Source organism: Elephantulus edwardii, unplaced genomic scaffold, assembly GCF_000299155.1.
Source record: "Elephantulus edwardii isolate Elephantulus edwardi_28Jun2011 unplaced genomic scaffold, EleEdw1.0 scaffold00076, whole genome shotgun sequence".
Lineage (NCBI taxonomy): Eukaryota > Metazoa > Chordata > Mammalia > Macroscelidea > Macroscelididae > Elephantulus > Elephantulus edwardii.
In genome coordinates this window covers 2,405,180-2,417,302 of record NW_006399826.1, presented here as the reverse complement: position 1 = coordinate 2,417,302, position 12,123 = coordinate 2,405,180, and the positions used below count along the sequence as shown (strand labels likewise).

General features: G+C 40.8%; 1 protein-coding gene across 2 annotated transcripts in view; it reads right to left on the bottom strand.

Moving 5' to 3' along the window:
• The window catches only part of DTNA (dystrobrevin, alpha), a 451,930-nt gene that overhangs the window by 439,082 nt on the left and 725 nt on the right, over positions 1–12,123 (bottom strand). The gene's annotated exons all lie outside the window — the stretch shown is intronic.

The following is a 12,123-nucleotide window of genomic DNA, read 5'->3' as shown; positions in this document are numbered from 1 at the left end:
TCTGGGCTGTTTCCATGCTCTTGTAATTGTGCCTAATACTGCTATGAACACTGCGTATAAGTTTCCATTTGTGCCTCAGTTCTCATTTTCTTGGAGTAAATTCCAAGCAGTGGAATAGCTGGATCATATGGAAGTTCTATGTTCAGCTTTTTGAGAAAATACCAGTCTGCCTTCCAGAGTGGTTGTACCATTTTATAAGAGGGTAGAATTTTATACGTTGAACATGCCAGATATTCACCAAGAAAACTCCTGGAACTAACCAATTTTAAGACTCAGTAACACAACTATAAGATTAAACATGCAAAAATAATTTGGAATCTTCTATACCAACAGAGAATTCTGAAGAAGAAATAAGAAAACATTTCAAGTTTCAATGTCTCTTCTGTCATTTACTTGGATCTTTTCTTTATTCCCGTTTCTTCTTTCACATATTTTGTCCTTAATATCATCTCACATGTGTTGGATGTTAAATCATTAGTGTTCAGTGCTTGAAATAACCTTCTCGATATTGTCTCTAAACTGAGATGAGAAGCATTGGAGGTTAGATTTTGCTCTCATGGATTGTTTTCCATTTCTTTCCAACTTGAACTTCAGTATGACCAATAATGGTCTATTCTACAGCTAGTCCTGAGTCTTGATCTGACTGATAATATTAAACCTCTCTAGAGTCTCTTTCTACAGATGTAGTTCATTTTATTCCTAACTATTCCTTTTGCTGAGGTCCATTTATTCAATGAAGTACATTGGTCTTGCAAATTTCTCTCATGTGATTTCTCATGTTGCTCCTATTTTTCAGTTAAGTCTTGTTTGCTTCCAATAGTTTCATTTCAATCACTAATATTCATCAATGCATTTTCTCTACCTGTTGGATGAATTTCAGATGTTGTTGTCAAGTTCTGTGAAGTCTGAACCAGAGGCTGTTAATCACATGGGAGGAGGTTGTCCAGCCTCCAGTGGAGCAGCAGGTAGATTTGAACCACATTCCTCAGGAATTGCAGCACAACTTCTCACCACCAGGCCACCAGAGCTACCTAGAATCTGGGAAAATTCTTTCATTTCTTAACCTTTAGCATTAGTACATTCTGTGCACATTTCAATAATAGTCAACTAACTCATCTTTCTACTGCTGCTGTTGTTGTTGGGTGCCGCTGAGTCATAGACGACTCGTAGTGAACCTATGAACAAAAGACCTGAGCACTGTTCATAGAGTTTCTGGAGGCAAACCATTTCGGAAGTGGATGCTACTCCTGCTTCCAAGCTTGTTTTAATCGGGAAACTCCACAAACACTGTCTACCATGAGTAACCATGATCACATTTGACACATCAGTATCACAGTGTTTAGCATCACAGCAACCACGAGTTATCTCTGTACAGCAATGTATCTTTCTTACAGGCTTATAGATATTATTAGTCTACACTGTACTTCAAAATAGTTTACTTCAAGAAGGATCTTGAAATGTTCATTATGACAACACATGTAATTTCATTATTCTTTTCTGTCATTGACTGAATGTATTACTGTGCAATTAAAAATGGCTAACATCAGTCCACTTAAGATAAAACCTGGAACATACATTCCACTTCATTTTAAAGACTTCTAGTTTTCCTAGATTCATACACTGTACATTCCATGTTCCATTTTTTTATAGCATTTGCAGCATTATCATCTCATTTTGAACTGTGACACGTCAGCAGATGAAGGTCTCAAAGTTTTACTCTATCCTCATCATTATGGTCAACTCTACCTTGAGGTGGTAGCTCTTCTGCAGTCATATTTTTAGTGCCTTCTGACTTGGGGGGCTCATTTCCCTGAATAACAAGCTGATATTCATAAGGCTTTCATTGGCCCATTTTTTTAGAGGTAGATATTCAGGTCTTTTTTCCTAGTTGGTCTCTTGGAGGCTCTGTTGAAACCTGTCCACCATCAATAATCTGACTTTTACTTTGAATACCAGTGGCAGAGCTTCTAGCATTTACAATCTGACAAAGTAGCACTCGAGTCATGGAGATGCACTGATTTAAATAAGCATACTCTATTACTACAAGTTGCTCTCTCTTTCTAAAACAATGTATGGTAACAGATGATAAATGTGCACATGTTGGTACAAGTGACTGAAAAAAGATACACACGTTTGTTCTCTCTGTACCATGCTGATACTATGCAGTCTGTTCAGAAAACACAGCTTGATGCTGTGTTCAGGTTTTGGCACTATTCTTGGGCCAGGCTTGCTGTCAAATAGGTTACCTAATGCACTACTCAAAAATAAATCACAGTTTTTATTGTTATCATTGTTGTTCTTGTTGTTATGTGCCATTGAGTTGCCTGTGACCCATAAGTGACCCTATGTACAGCAGGTCTGAACTCTGCTCTGTCTTGAGCCAATCTCACGAATTCCAACACACCAACTCTCACTGTCCCAGTTACCGTATCAATCCATCTCACCTAGATTCTTCCTCTTGTGCTATTCCTCCACCCTTCCAAGCATGATGTCCTTCTCCAGGGACCGGTCCCTCCTGGCCACATGCCTAAAGTATGTGAGATAGATCTTTGGAATCTTAGCCTCCAAGGGGAAACCTGGTTTCACCCTTTCCAAGACTGACCTATTTGTTCTCTTGGTGGCCCACAGCATGTTCAAGACTCTTCTCCAGCATCGTAACTTGAACACATCGATTCTTCTTCTGTCATCCTTAGTCATTGCATTGGGAAAATCTGCTGTCAGGGACCTCTCCAGAGTGCTGAAAAGCAGGGATGTTAATCTAGAGACTAAGGTGCTCTTAATCCAAGCCATGGTATTTGCAATTACTTGTGATGCTTCTGAGAGCTGGACAACATTATCACCACTTGACTGAACACAAAGAAAGTTGGGGATTATCAATTTCATGAGCTTTGGGGACGCTACTCGCCTAGTTTATGATTTTGTGCAGACTCAGCAATTGAACTCATTGCCATTGAGATGGAAACGACTCATAGTTGACCCACCAATGAGTTTACAGAAGCTGTAAATCACAGAGCACCTGGCAGATAAAAATTGTCTGCCTTTGAACTAGCAATGCAACCACTTACCCACTAGACCTTCAGAGCTCCCTGCTGAAGGTCTAGGAAACAGTTTTTGGTGCTTATAATTTTATATTAAATACCGAGAGAGAGAGAGAGAGAGAGAGAGAGAGAGAGAGAGAGATGATAGATTGTGTGTGTGTGTGTGTGTGACACAGAGAGCCAGCGAACATGTAAGTGATGGACATAGAGAATGAGAGATAGTGTAAGTGAGAGAGAGAAAAAAACTGTAAGCTGTGTTAGAGAACTGGACAGCTGTATGTTGTGACTACTAAGTCTATACTGTAATACTACATTTTTTCTGCATTGTGGGCCCGCCAAAGGACTGCACTGCTCTGCTGTCTTTAAATTAGACATGCCATATGACCTGCTTTGGCCTGTGAAGTATAAGTGAAAGTTCCACTTTCCAGTAGAAACTTTTAAGAACTGGTCAGTGACTCTTGCTGTTCTCAGGTGCCATGAAGAAGGATGAGATGTGTCAGAGGAAGGAGGCTCTAATAGCCAGAGTCCTGGAGAAAAGAAGATATAGAATAGTTTTACATCATCAACACCCATGTTCTTTTTAATCATTAAGATTTAAAGTTGTTATTGCAGTAAAACGTACATTATTGTAACTGGTACAGACAGAAGAATTTCATGAAACAACATATGAGCAAGAGTCTATAGTGATGAAGAAAGAAGTTCAAGCTGCTTTGAAGTAATCAGCAAAAAGTAAAGCTCCAGAAATAGATGTTATACCAATTGACATATTTCAACTAATTTTTATTGCCCTGGATGTGCTCACGAAGTTGTGCTAAGAAATCTGGAGAACAGCCATTTGGCCAACTAACTGGAAGAGATCTATATTTGTTCCCATTCCAAAGAAAGGTGACCCAACAGAGTGTGGAAATTATAGAACAATATCATTGATTTCATATGCAAGCAAGATTCTGTTGAAGATTATCGAAAAAAAGACTGGAACAGCGCATCTGCAGAGAACTACCAGAAGTCTAGACTGACTTTAGAAGGGGTCATGGTACTAGAGATATTGTAGCTAATGTTAGATGGATCTTACCAGAAAGCAGGGAATACCAGAGGAATGTCTATCTCTGTTTCATTGATTATGCAAAGGCATTTAACTGTGTGGATCAAAACAAACTGTGGCTGGCTCTGAGAAGAATGGCTATCCCAGAACATTTGATCATGCTAACGAGAAACCTATACTTGGACCAAGAGGCAGTCATCAAAACAGAGCAAGGAAACACTGCATGGTTCAAAATTGGGAAGGGTAAAAAAAAAATTGGCAAGGATATACACCAGGGATGTGTTTTATCTCCATATCTTTTTAACCTATATGCAGAATAGATTATCCAGGAGGTTGGGCTCTATGAGGAGGAATGTGGGGTCAAGATTGGTGGAAGATCTATCAACAATCTGCGATATGCAGATGATACAACCCTGCTTGCTGAAACTGAGGAGGACCTGAAGCGCTTGCTGCAGAGGGTCAAGGACTGCAGCCTCCAATATGGATTGAGGCTCAATGTCAAGAAGATAAAGATTCTCACCACTGGGCCATCTGGCAGCGTCAGGATGGATGACGAAGAGATTGAGATTGTTCACAGCTTTAGTTTGCTTGGCTCCACAGTCAATACTCCTGGCACCAGTAGTCAGAAAATTAAAAGACATATTGTGATGGGAAAATCTGCTGTTAGGGAAAGTACTGAAGAGCAATGGTGTCTCTCTGGAGACTAAGGTGCACCTGATCCAGGTGATGGTATTTGCATCACTTGCTATGCATCAGAGAGCTGGACATTGACTAGGGAGAGGTTAGAAGGAGAATTGATGCCTTTGAGCTGTGGTGCTGGAGGAGAGTATTGAATGTACCATAGACTGCTAAGAAAACAAACAGGTTTGCCATGGAGAAGGTTAAACCAGGATGCTCCTTGGAGGCAAGGATTCTGAGGCTTTGCCTGACATATTTTGGACATGTTGCAAGGAGGGGACCGGTCCTTGGAGAGGGATGTCATGCTTCGGAGGGTGAAGGGACAGAGCAGGAGGGGAATACTTTCAGTGACTGGGGTAATTTGAGTAGGTGTGCTGGAGACAGTGATACTGGCACAGGATAGAGCAGGATTTAGGGCTGTTGTACATAGGGTCGCTATGAGTTTCAAACAACTTGATGGCACAACAGAACAACATGGTCGCTTGGTATCAATGACAATAACTACCAGTGTAGCACTGGTCATGAGTATTGTTCTCACTGTTTTAGGGCAGACTTTAGTAATAAAGAGTTGTACTGACAAGCCAAAGACAAGCAGTTCAAATCCACCAGCTGCTCTACGTGAGAAAGATGGGCAATTCCCTCGCATGTTATATTTTGTTGTTGTTTTTGTTGTTGTTGTTGTTGTGTGCCAGGATGACTCATGGCGATTCTATGAATAGCTGACCTGACCCTTGCCCTCTCCTGTGCCATCCTTATCATCTCTGACTCACTAGAGCCCGTTCTTGAAATCCCTGTTTCAATTCATCTCCTTGGGGATTTTCCTCTCCTTCACCATCACTCCATCTTTCCAAGCTTGATTTTCCTTTCCAATGAATAGCTTTGCCTACCTACATGTCTAAAGTATGGCAGATGAAGCTTTACTGTCTTCGTTTCCAAAGAGCCCTCTGGCTGCACTTCGAACACCCACCAGAGGGTCAGGTTAATTTGGTCCCAACTCTATGGCACATGACAATATTAACCTCACAAAGCTTTTCACAATAGAAAACATCACTATAGGATTGAATTTGAAACAGAAGTAAATGCAGTTTTTATTGGAGCAGTTTACAGTGATCTCCAAGCTCACTTCTCTGTCACACACACAATAACACACACACACACACACACACACACACACACACACACACACACACATTTTCCAGAATCATCTTTCATCTCCTTTGTTAAACGCACTAGTTTATTCTACATAAAGGTTTCTAGGAAATTAAGCATATAGAGATACGGCCTGTCTCATTCTTAAAAAGTGTATATGAGTCACAGTAAACAAATGCCTTGCATTGAAGATGAATAAGATTCTTCAAAGGAGACATTTACACATTTGTAAATATGCATCCAGAGCCTGGTGGCACCATGGATAAAGTGTTCGCCTGTTAACCAAAGGGCCAGCAGTTCCCCTGTACCAGCTATCCTGGGAGAGAAGAATGTGACAGTCTGTTTTCATCAACACTTAGAACCTTGAGAGACTCCATGCGGAAGCTGCTATGAGTCAGAATCAGATTGCTCTGAGTCAGAATTGACGTTGACAGCACCAACAAAAATGCTGTGTTTTATTTATATGTGCATTATATATGAATTTTCACCCATGATTAATATTGACACCTAGCATCTTAACTACACATTCCCCAACACTACAGGAAAAATAACATTTGGTAACATTGTCAGACAATACTAAGATCTTTACATTCACTATCTTGTTTAACCAATGAGTATTTTGCTCACTATTACATGACCAACTACACTCTGATCATGTGCTATCACTGAGATTAGCATTATCTGTAAAACATTGGGAAATTTTCTCCATAAAATTCTGTAAGTTGTTTTGATACTTTTTTGTTGTTGTTGTTGTTTCAGGGTTTTTTTGTGGTTTTTTTAAAGCAAAACAAAACAAAACACCCTTTTTGAAGCTCCGGTAGCCTAGTGGCAAGAAGCTGTGCTGCAATCCCAAAGGCATGCAGTATGAATCCACCAGATGCTCTACTGGAGAAGGAGGGAAAATCTCCTCCTGTGCCAGTTGGATCTGATTCGACAACAAGGGGAAAGAAAACACAAACAAACAAAAATCCTCTCATAGTGAAAGGTATCAGATTTGTTTTCACTTTGAAGCATAATTTAACCAGGTGTTTTTATGTTATACATTGTATCTTCTTTAAAGAGCCTTACTGGTATAGTGTATAACATGTTGATAGCCAAACCAGAAGGTCAGAGGTTCAAATTCACCAGCTGCTCTTGGAGATAAAAGTGGACAGTCCTCCAAAACCCACTGAAAGGCCACTATGAGCTGGAATCGAGAAGAGTGGGTGGGTTAGATGTTCTGTGCAGTCAATGTGCCCCACAGAAATGCTGAAAAATGTGATACAGCTAACTTACAATTCTTAAGGATATTATTGGTCATGGGCTGCTGAGCTGATAAGAACAGTTGCCTATTCATCTGATCCTGGTGATAAAATAGACATCTAAAAGAAGACTCCTGAAAAGACTGAATGATCTCCTCCCATAAAGTTTTATGGTTCAGAAAATGCCAAGGGCCAATCCTACTCCATCCTACAAGATCTCTGAGTCAGAATCATCTTTAGGACACACAACTATCTTTTGAAATGCTGATGTGCATACTTGTGAATTTCAATGTTCAAGTACCAATTTTTCAATTCTGCATTGTGTAATGAGAAATTTCTCACCATATTCATCAGTCTTTTCAATTACTTGCTATCATCTGAGAGCTGAACAGTGAATAGGGATGACAGAAAAAGAACTGATGCCTTGTTAGAAAAGAGCATTGAACATCCCATGAACAGTGAAGAGAACCAATAGATATGTCTTGAAGAAGGTGCAGACAGAGTGCACTTTGGAACGTCACATACTTTTGGTATGACTAGTTGTTATAAGGGTCTATTTCTTGGAGAAGGACATGATGCTGGGAAGGGTGGAAGGTCGGCAAAGGAGAGGAAGACTCTCAACTAGGTGGACTGACATGGTGACTGCGGCAATGGGTTCTTGTGAACCACACTTCTTGTCAATAAGTGTGAAGGCGGTACAGAATAGAACAGGGTTCTTTTGTTCAAAGGGTTGCTATGAGTCGTACTCGACTGGACGGCATCTGACAACAACATTCATCAGTCTTTTCCACGCAAACATTCCTATGGTTGCTTGATACATTTGCCTATAAAACATGCTACAAAAGGTTTTGATATAGCAGACATTTCCTCACATGTTTTTATTAAGGAAACTCACTGAAGGGTCAGGTAGGAGTTGGTTCCAACTCGATAGCAATGAATGAAAATAATTATCTGTGTGACACTGAACATGAGTGCAGTACTCTATAATATAATGGTTTCCTTTTCATAAAATGAGGCTACTGGTAGCTGATGCAGACCTCATATGAACATTAAGAAGATTTGAAATACTTTATGTAAAAATCTATGACATCCAGGAAAAGTAACTGTTCAATACATTGTGCTGTTTTATTTGCTTAGAATTGCTAAGACTCCTTTCCCCAAAACATTCAATAATCTGTAAGATTAGGAACATCACCTGCCTTCATCTAAAAAGCCCTGGTGGCATTGCAGCTTATGTGCTGGAATGCTAATTAAAACAACAGCAGTTTGAACTCACTGCCCACTTTGAGGGAGAAAGATGGTCACCCTCCTCCTGCAAAGATTCGCAGCCTCACAAGCCCTCTGGTGAGTAACCAGGAGTCGGAACCATTTGAGGGGGGCAGTCATTTCCTTAATCTGGGTCTCTCACCTTCCCTCACCTGAGAACCTTAGTGACTGTGTAATGAATCAAATACAGCTCTGTTTTGAGAGAGGATAGTGCCTGGGTGGTACAAGCAGCTATTAACGAAAAGGCTGGTGGTTTGGGGCCACCCAAAGGGTCCCTGGAAGCAAGGCATTTCTGGAAGCAGAGGTATTTCTGAACCACCGTCACCACTGAAAACTCTTCCTGAGTCCTTTCTACTTGGACACACAACTTATTTGACAGCACAGACTCTGATTTCTGACGACAGTCAAAAGAAAACAATTCTTATCTGAAAGTTGTTGCTAAGGCAGAATAAAAAGAGAAAATTGCTCTCTGAAATAGTATAGTAACGAGGTAAGGGTGATAGTCCATAAATAATTCAGTAAATAGTATAGCAACAAGATCAGGGTAACAATCCATATCCCACGCACTCTAGTAAGTACTGACAAGCGTTTTGCAAACCACCTCCTGTTCATAGATCAGTAATGGAGGAAAGCATTATGTCTTCTGGTGAGGAGATAAAGAGGTGACCAGAGTCAGACAGGTATGTCTCTGCCTCAGACAACTAGCATGGAAATACTTGTAAAATTGACTTTACAGACACCTTGCCCATCATTCCTCACTGAAGTTGTGACTCCCTGTTCTGCCTTTGTGTCTGGTCCACATTCCTTGACCACATGTTCTCTTTGGACTCCTTCCGCCATTCAGAGGACTAAGCTGAGTTTGTAGCTAAGCATTACTCACATATCCTTTGACTGAGCGCCCCCCACGTTCTATGAAAGAAGGACACATGCTTCTGTTACCCACCCAGCCCTGCAACAGAGGGACCCAACTAGAAAGTGTCCATTTCTCCAAATACAAACTCATGTAGTCAGTGTCACTGAATCAATCTTGATTCCTTGAGACTCTCTAGAGGGATTCTAAAACTGTATATCATAGAGGTAGTGGAACACCCAGCATTCTCCCACTGAGCAGTTGGTGGATTCGAATCAAGAGAAGCGGATTTGGTAGGAAAAGAGCTGGGTCTAAATTACTAGGCAAGCAAGAGCAGTAATGGAACAGTCTGCAAAATGAGCTAACAAAAGCTAGAAACCAGAAGCACTTCTGAATCAGATAAGGAAGGGGAATATATTACAGGATTTGTGTCTTAATAATAATCAAGAGTTTATATAAAAAAGATTAAACAGATAAATAGACTTGGAAAATTCAAGTTCAATTTCAATATGAAAAAAATGCCTGTGTCTGATAGCATGCAACTACTGAGACCACAAGACTGCACTCTAGCTTCTCAAAATAAAGATGCAGCTGTAATTCAGATTGTGTGTGCGTGTGTGTGGGGGGTGGGTGGGGGGAGGCAGGGAGGTTAACCTCAGAGACCTGGGTAATATTTCTCAAATTCTTAGATCATGCCTGTGTTCATGCAGTTAAGTTGGACTCTACTCTGCTTTTCAAAAAATGCAAAATGTTCAATAAATACATGTAGGATTGCAATGATGTATTTTTAATTTAATTAAACAGAAAGAGATTAGGAGAAAAGCAAAACCAAACTATGAATGTCAACCTAATTTTGTAGTTCATTGTGTGAAGAAGCAATTAAATTTACTTGGAAAAATAACAAATGAAGACTTAAGAGAGACATCTGTCCAATAAAATGAATATTGCCAGAGCTCTCTTACAAGCTCAAATGAAGAGTAAAAGTTCTAAATATATGAAATCAGTGTTCACCTCACTCTTCCCATCATCCTTCATTCTTCCCATCATTTTCGATTTAATATAAGTGGATATTTTCTAAGTCTTTTAACTCAGAATAAAGAGAAAATATGATTTGTCTTCATTGCTACTCAACTTTGTCTAAAGTACCATGAAAAATTGGCTAAAAGATAAACACCCTCAAGATAGAATCTACTTTTCATCATTGGTAGTTTAAAGGGAATCACATACTTTTTTGTATGTCCAACTTCTTGTCAGAGTGATTGAATTAAAGATAATTAAAATTACTTGAAAATTCTGCAAGATGGTCTTCTAAAGAAAATGACAGCCGTGCTTTGAAAAAAGAACAGACTAATGGCAGAGGAAGGTTAACACTCAGTACAAAGCAATACTTTGCTTTAGTCACTTGCTTTATGATTTTATCTTTATTTCGCTGCTAAATATTACTAATCAGTAGTTATATTAGGAAAACGTTATGAGTTGTGGCAAAAGAGTTACATGCCTAAAATTTATGTACCATAATGGATAGGATAAAATACTGGGAAAAGTTCATTTCACTGAACAGGTCACTAAGCATCGAGATTTGCCTTCCTGGAAAGATGTGGTCAACATATCAAATCTAGAAGATCAAAGGTATTCAAACTCAAAATTCGGTAAGAATCACTCTAGCTGACAGTCCACTGTGTCTCCATGGTTGTACACAGGGTAAGAGATTGCTCCTTTTTCTCACCCAGAGCAACTGATGGAAGATTTTAACTCCCCATACTGAAGGTATGGTGAAGGTATATTGGATATTATTTTTATAAACAAAGAGAGAGAGATAAGAGTACAGCGAAAATGTGATTGAGCTCCACCACCTAGGAGCTGAGCTGCCATGACCTTGCAATAAGTTACTTCTCATGTCTGTGGCTAGATGTTTCTCATCTGTACGAGGTGATGACATCATGTCCAACCTTTTGCTGCTTCAGGCATTGAGTTAATAAAGCTAACGGATACCAGGCTAAGTCTAGGCCATGTAGAGAGCTCCTTTATCCAAAGGGCCTAACAATGGAGTAAGAAACTATACATATTGTGGAAAAGGCATTACGTACTTCAACAATTCTGTTCTCTATGCTTAAAAGGAAACAGCATACATGAAAGAGCAACCGATCACGACAGGACATAGGAAAGTGCAAATATAATACACCAACTCAAGAATGCTTTTTTAAGAGCAAGGACGAGTTTAATGGTATTTACACTTGAAGATGTCTATCCAGTGATTCCCCCGCTACGTTCTACACTATCTTCTCAGAGGCATACCCCAAGCTGGCCAAAGAGGAAAGTTTTATTTTCAAGTCCCACAGACTGGAGCATTGGGCATGGTATCCCAGAGGGAACCCCAGCTGCCACTGTCTCCTCTCCTTGGCATTTGGTCTTTGGATAGACATCTTTCAACCTCTCACTGCTGATGGTAGGAGCCTGCCGCCCGCTTTCTGTGCAGCCCCAAACTACAAAGTGGGCAACAGGCTCGAAAAACCCAAGAAGATGCACACCCCGCCCCCGCCCCTCCCCTGCCCTCCCGGGAGTCCCCAGCGCCCACTCCCACCCAGCCACCCTCCCGGCACCGCAGTGCATTGCAACACGCGCAGACGCCGCTGGCCAGCCAGGAACCCATCGCGGATTTCCCGGTGACACCCCCATACAGAGGATGTCCCCCAACGTGAGTGTCATCCTTAATGGGGGTGACCACGCCGCCTCCCAGCAGCCAGCCTAGCCCGCCAAGGATGACCAGGAGCGAAGCAATCACAATGAAAACAACCCGCGCCACTGCACAAGGGAGCCTAGTGTCATCAGCCCCCTGGGCTTGGAGAGGCGGCAGCGCAG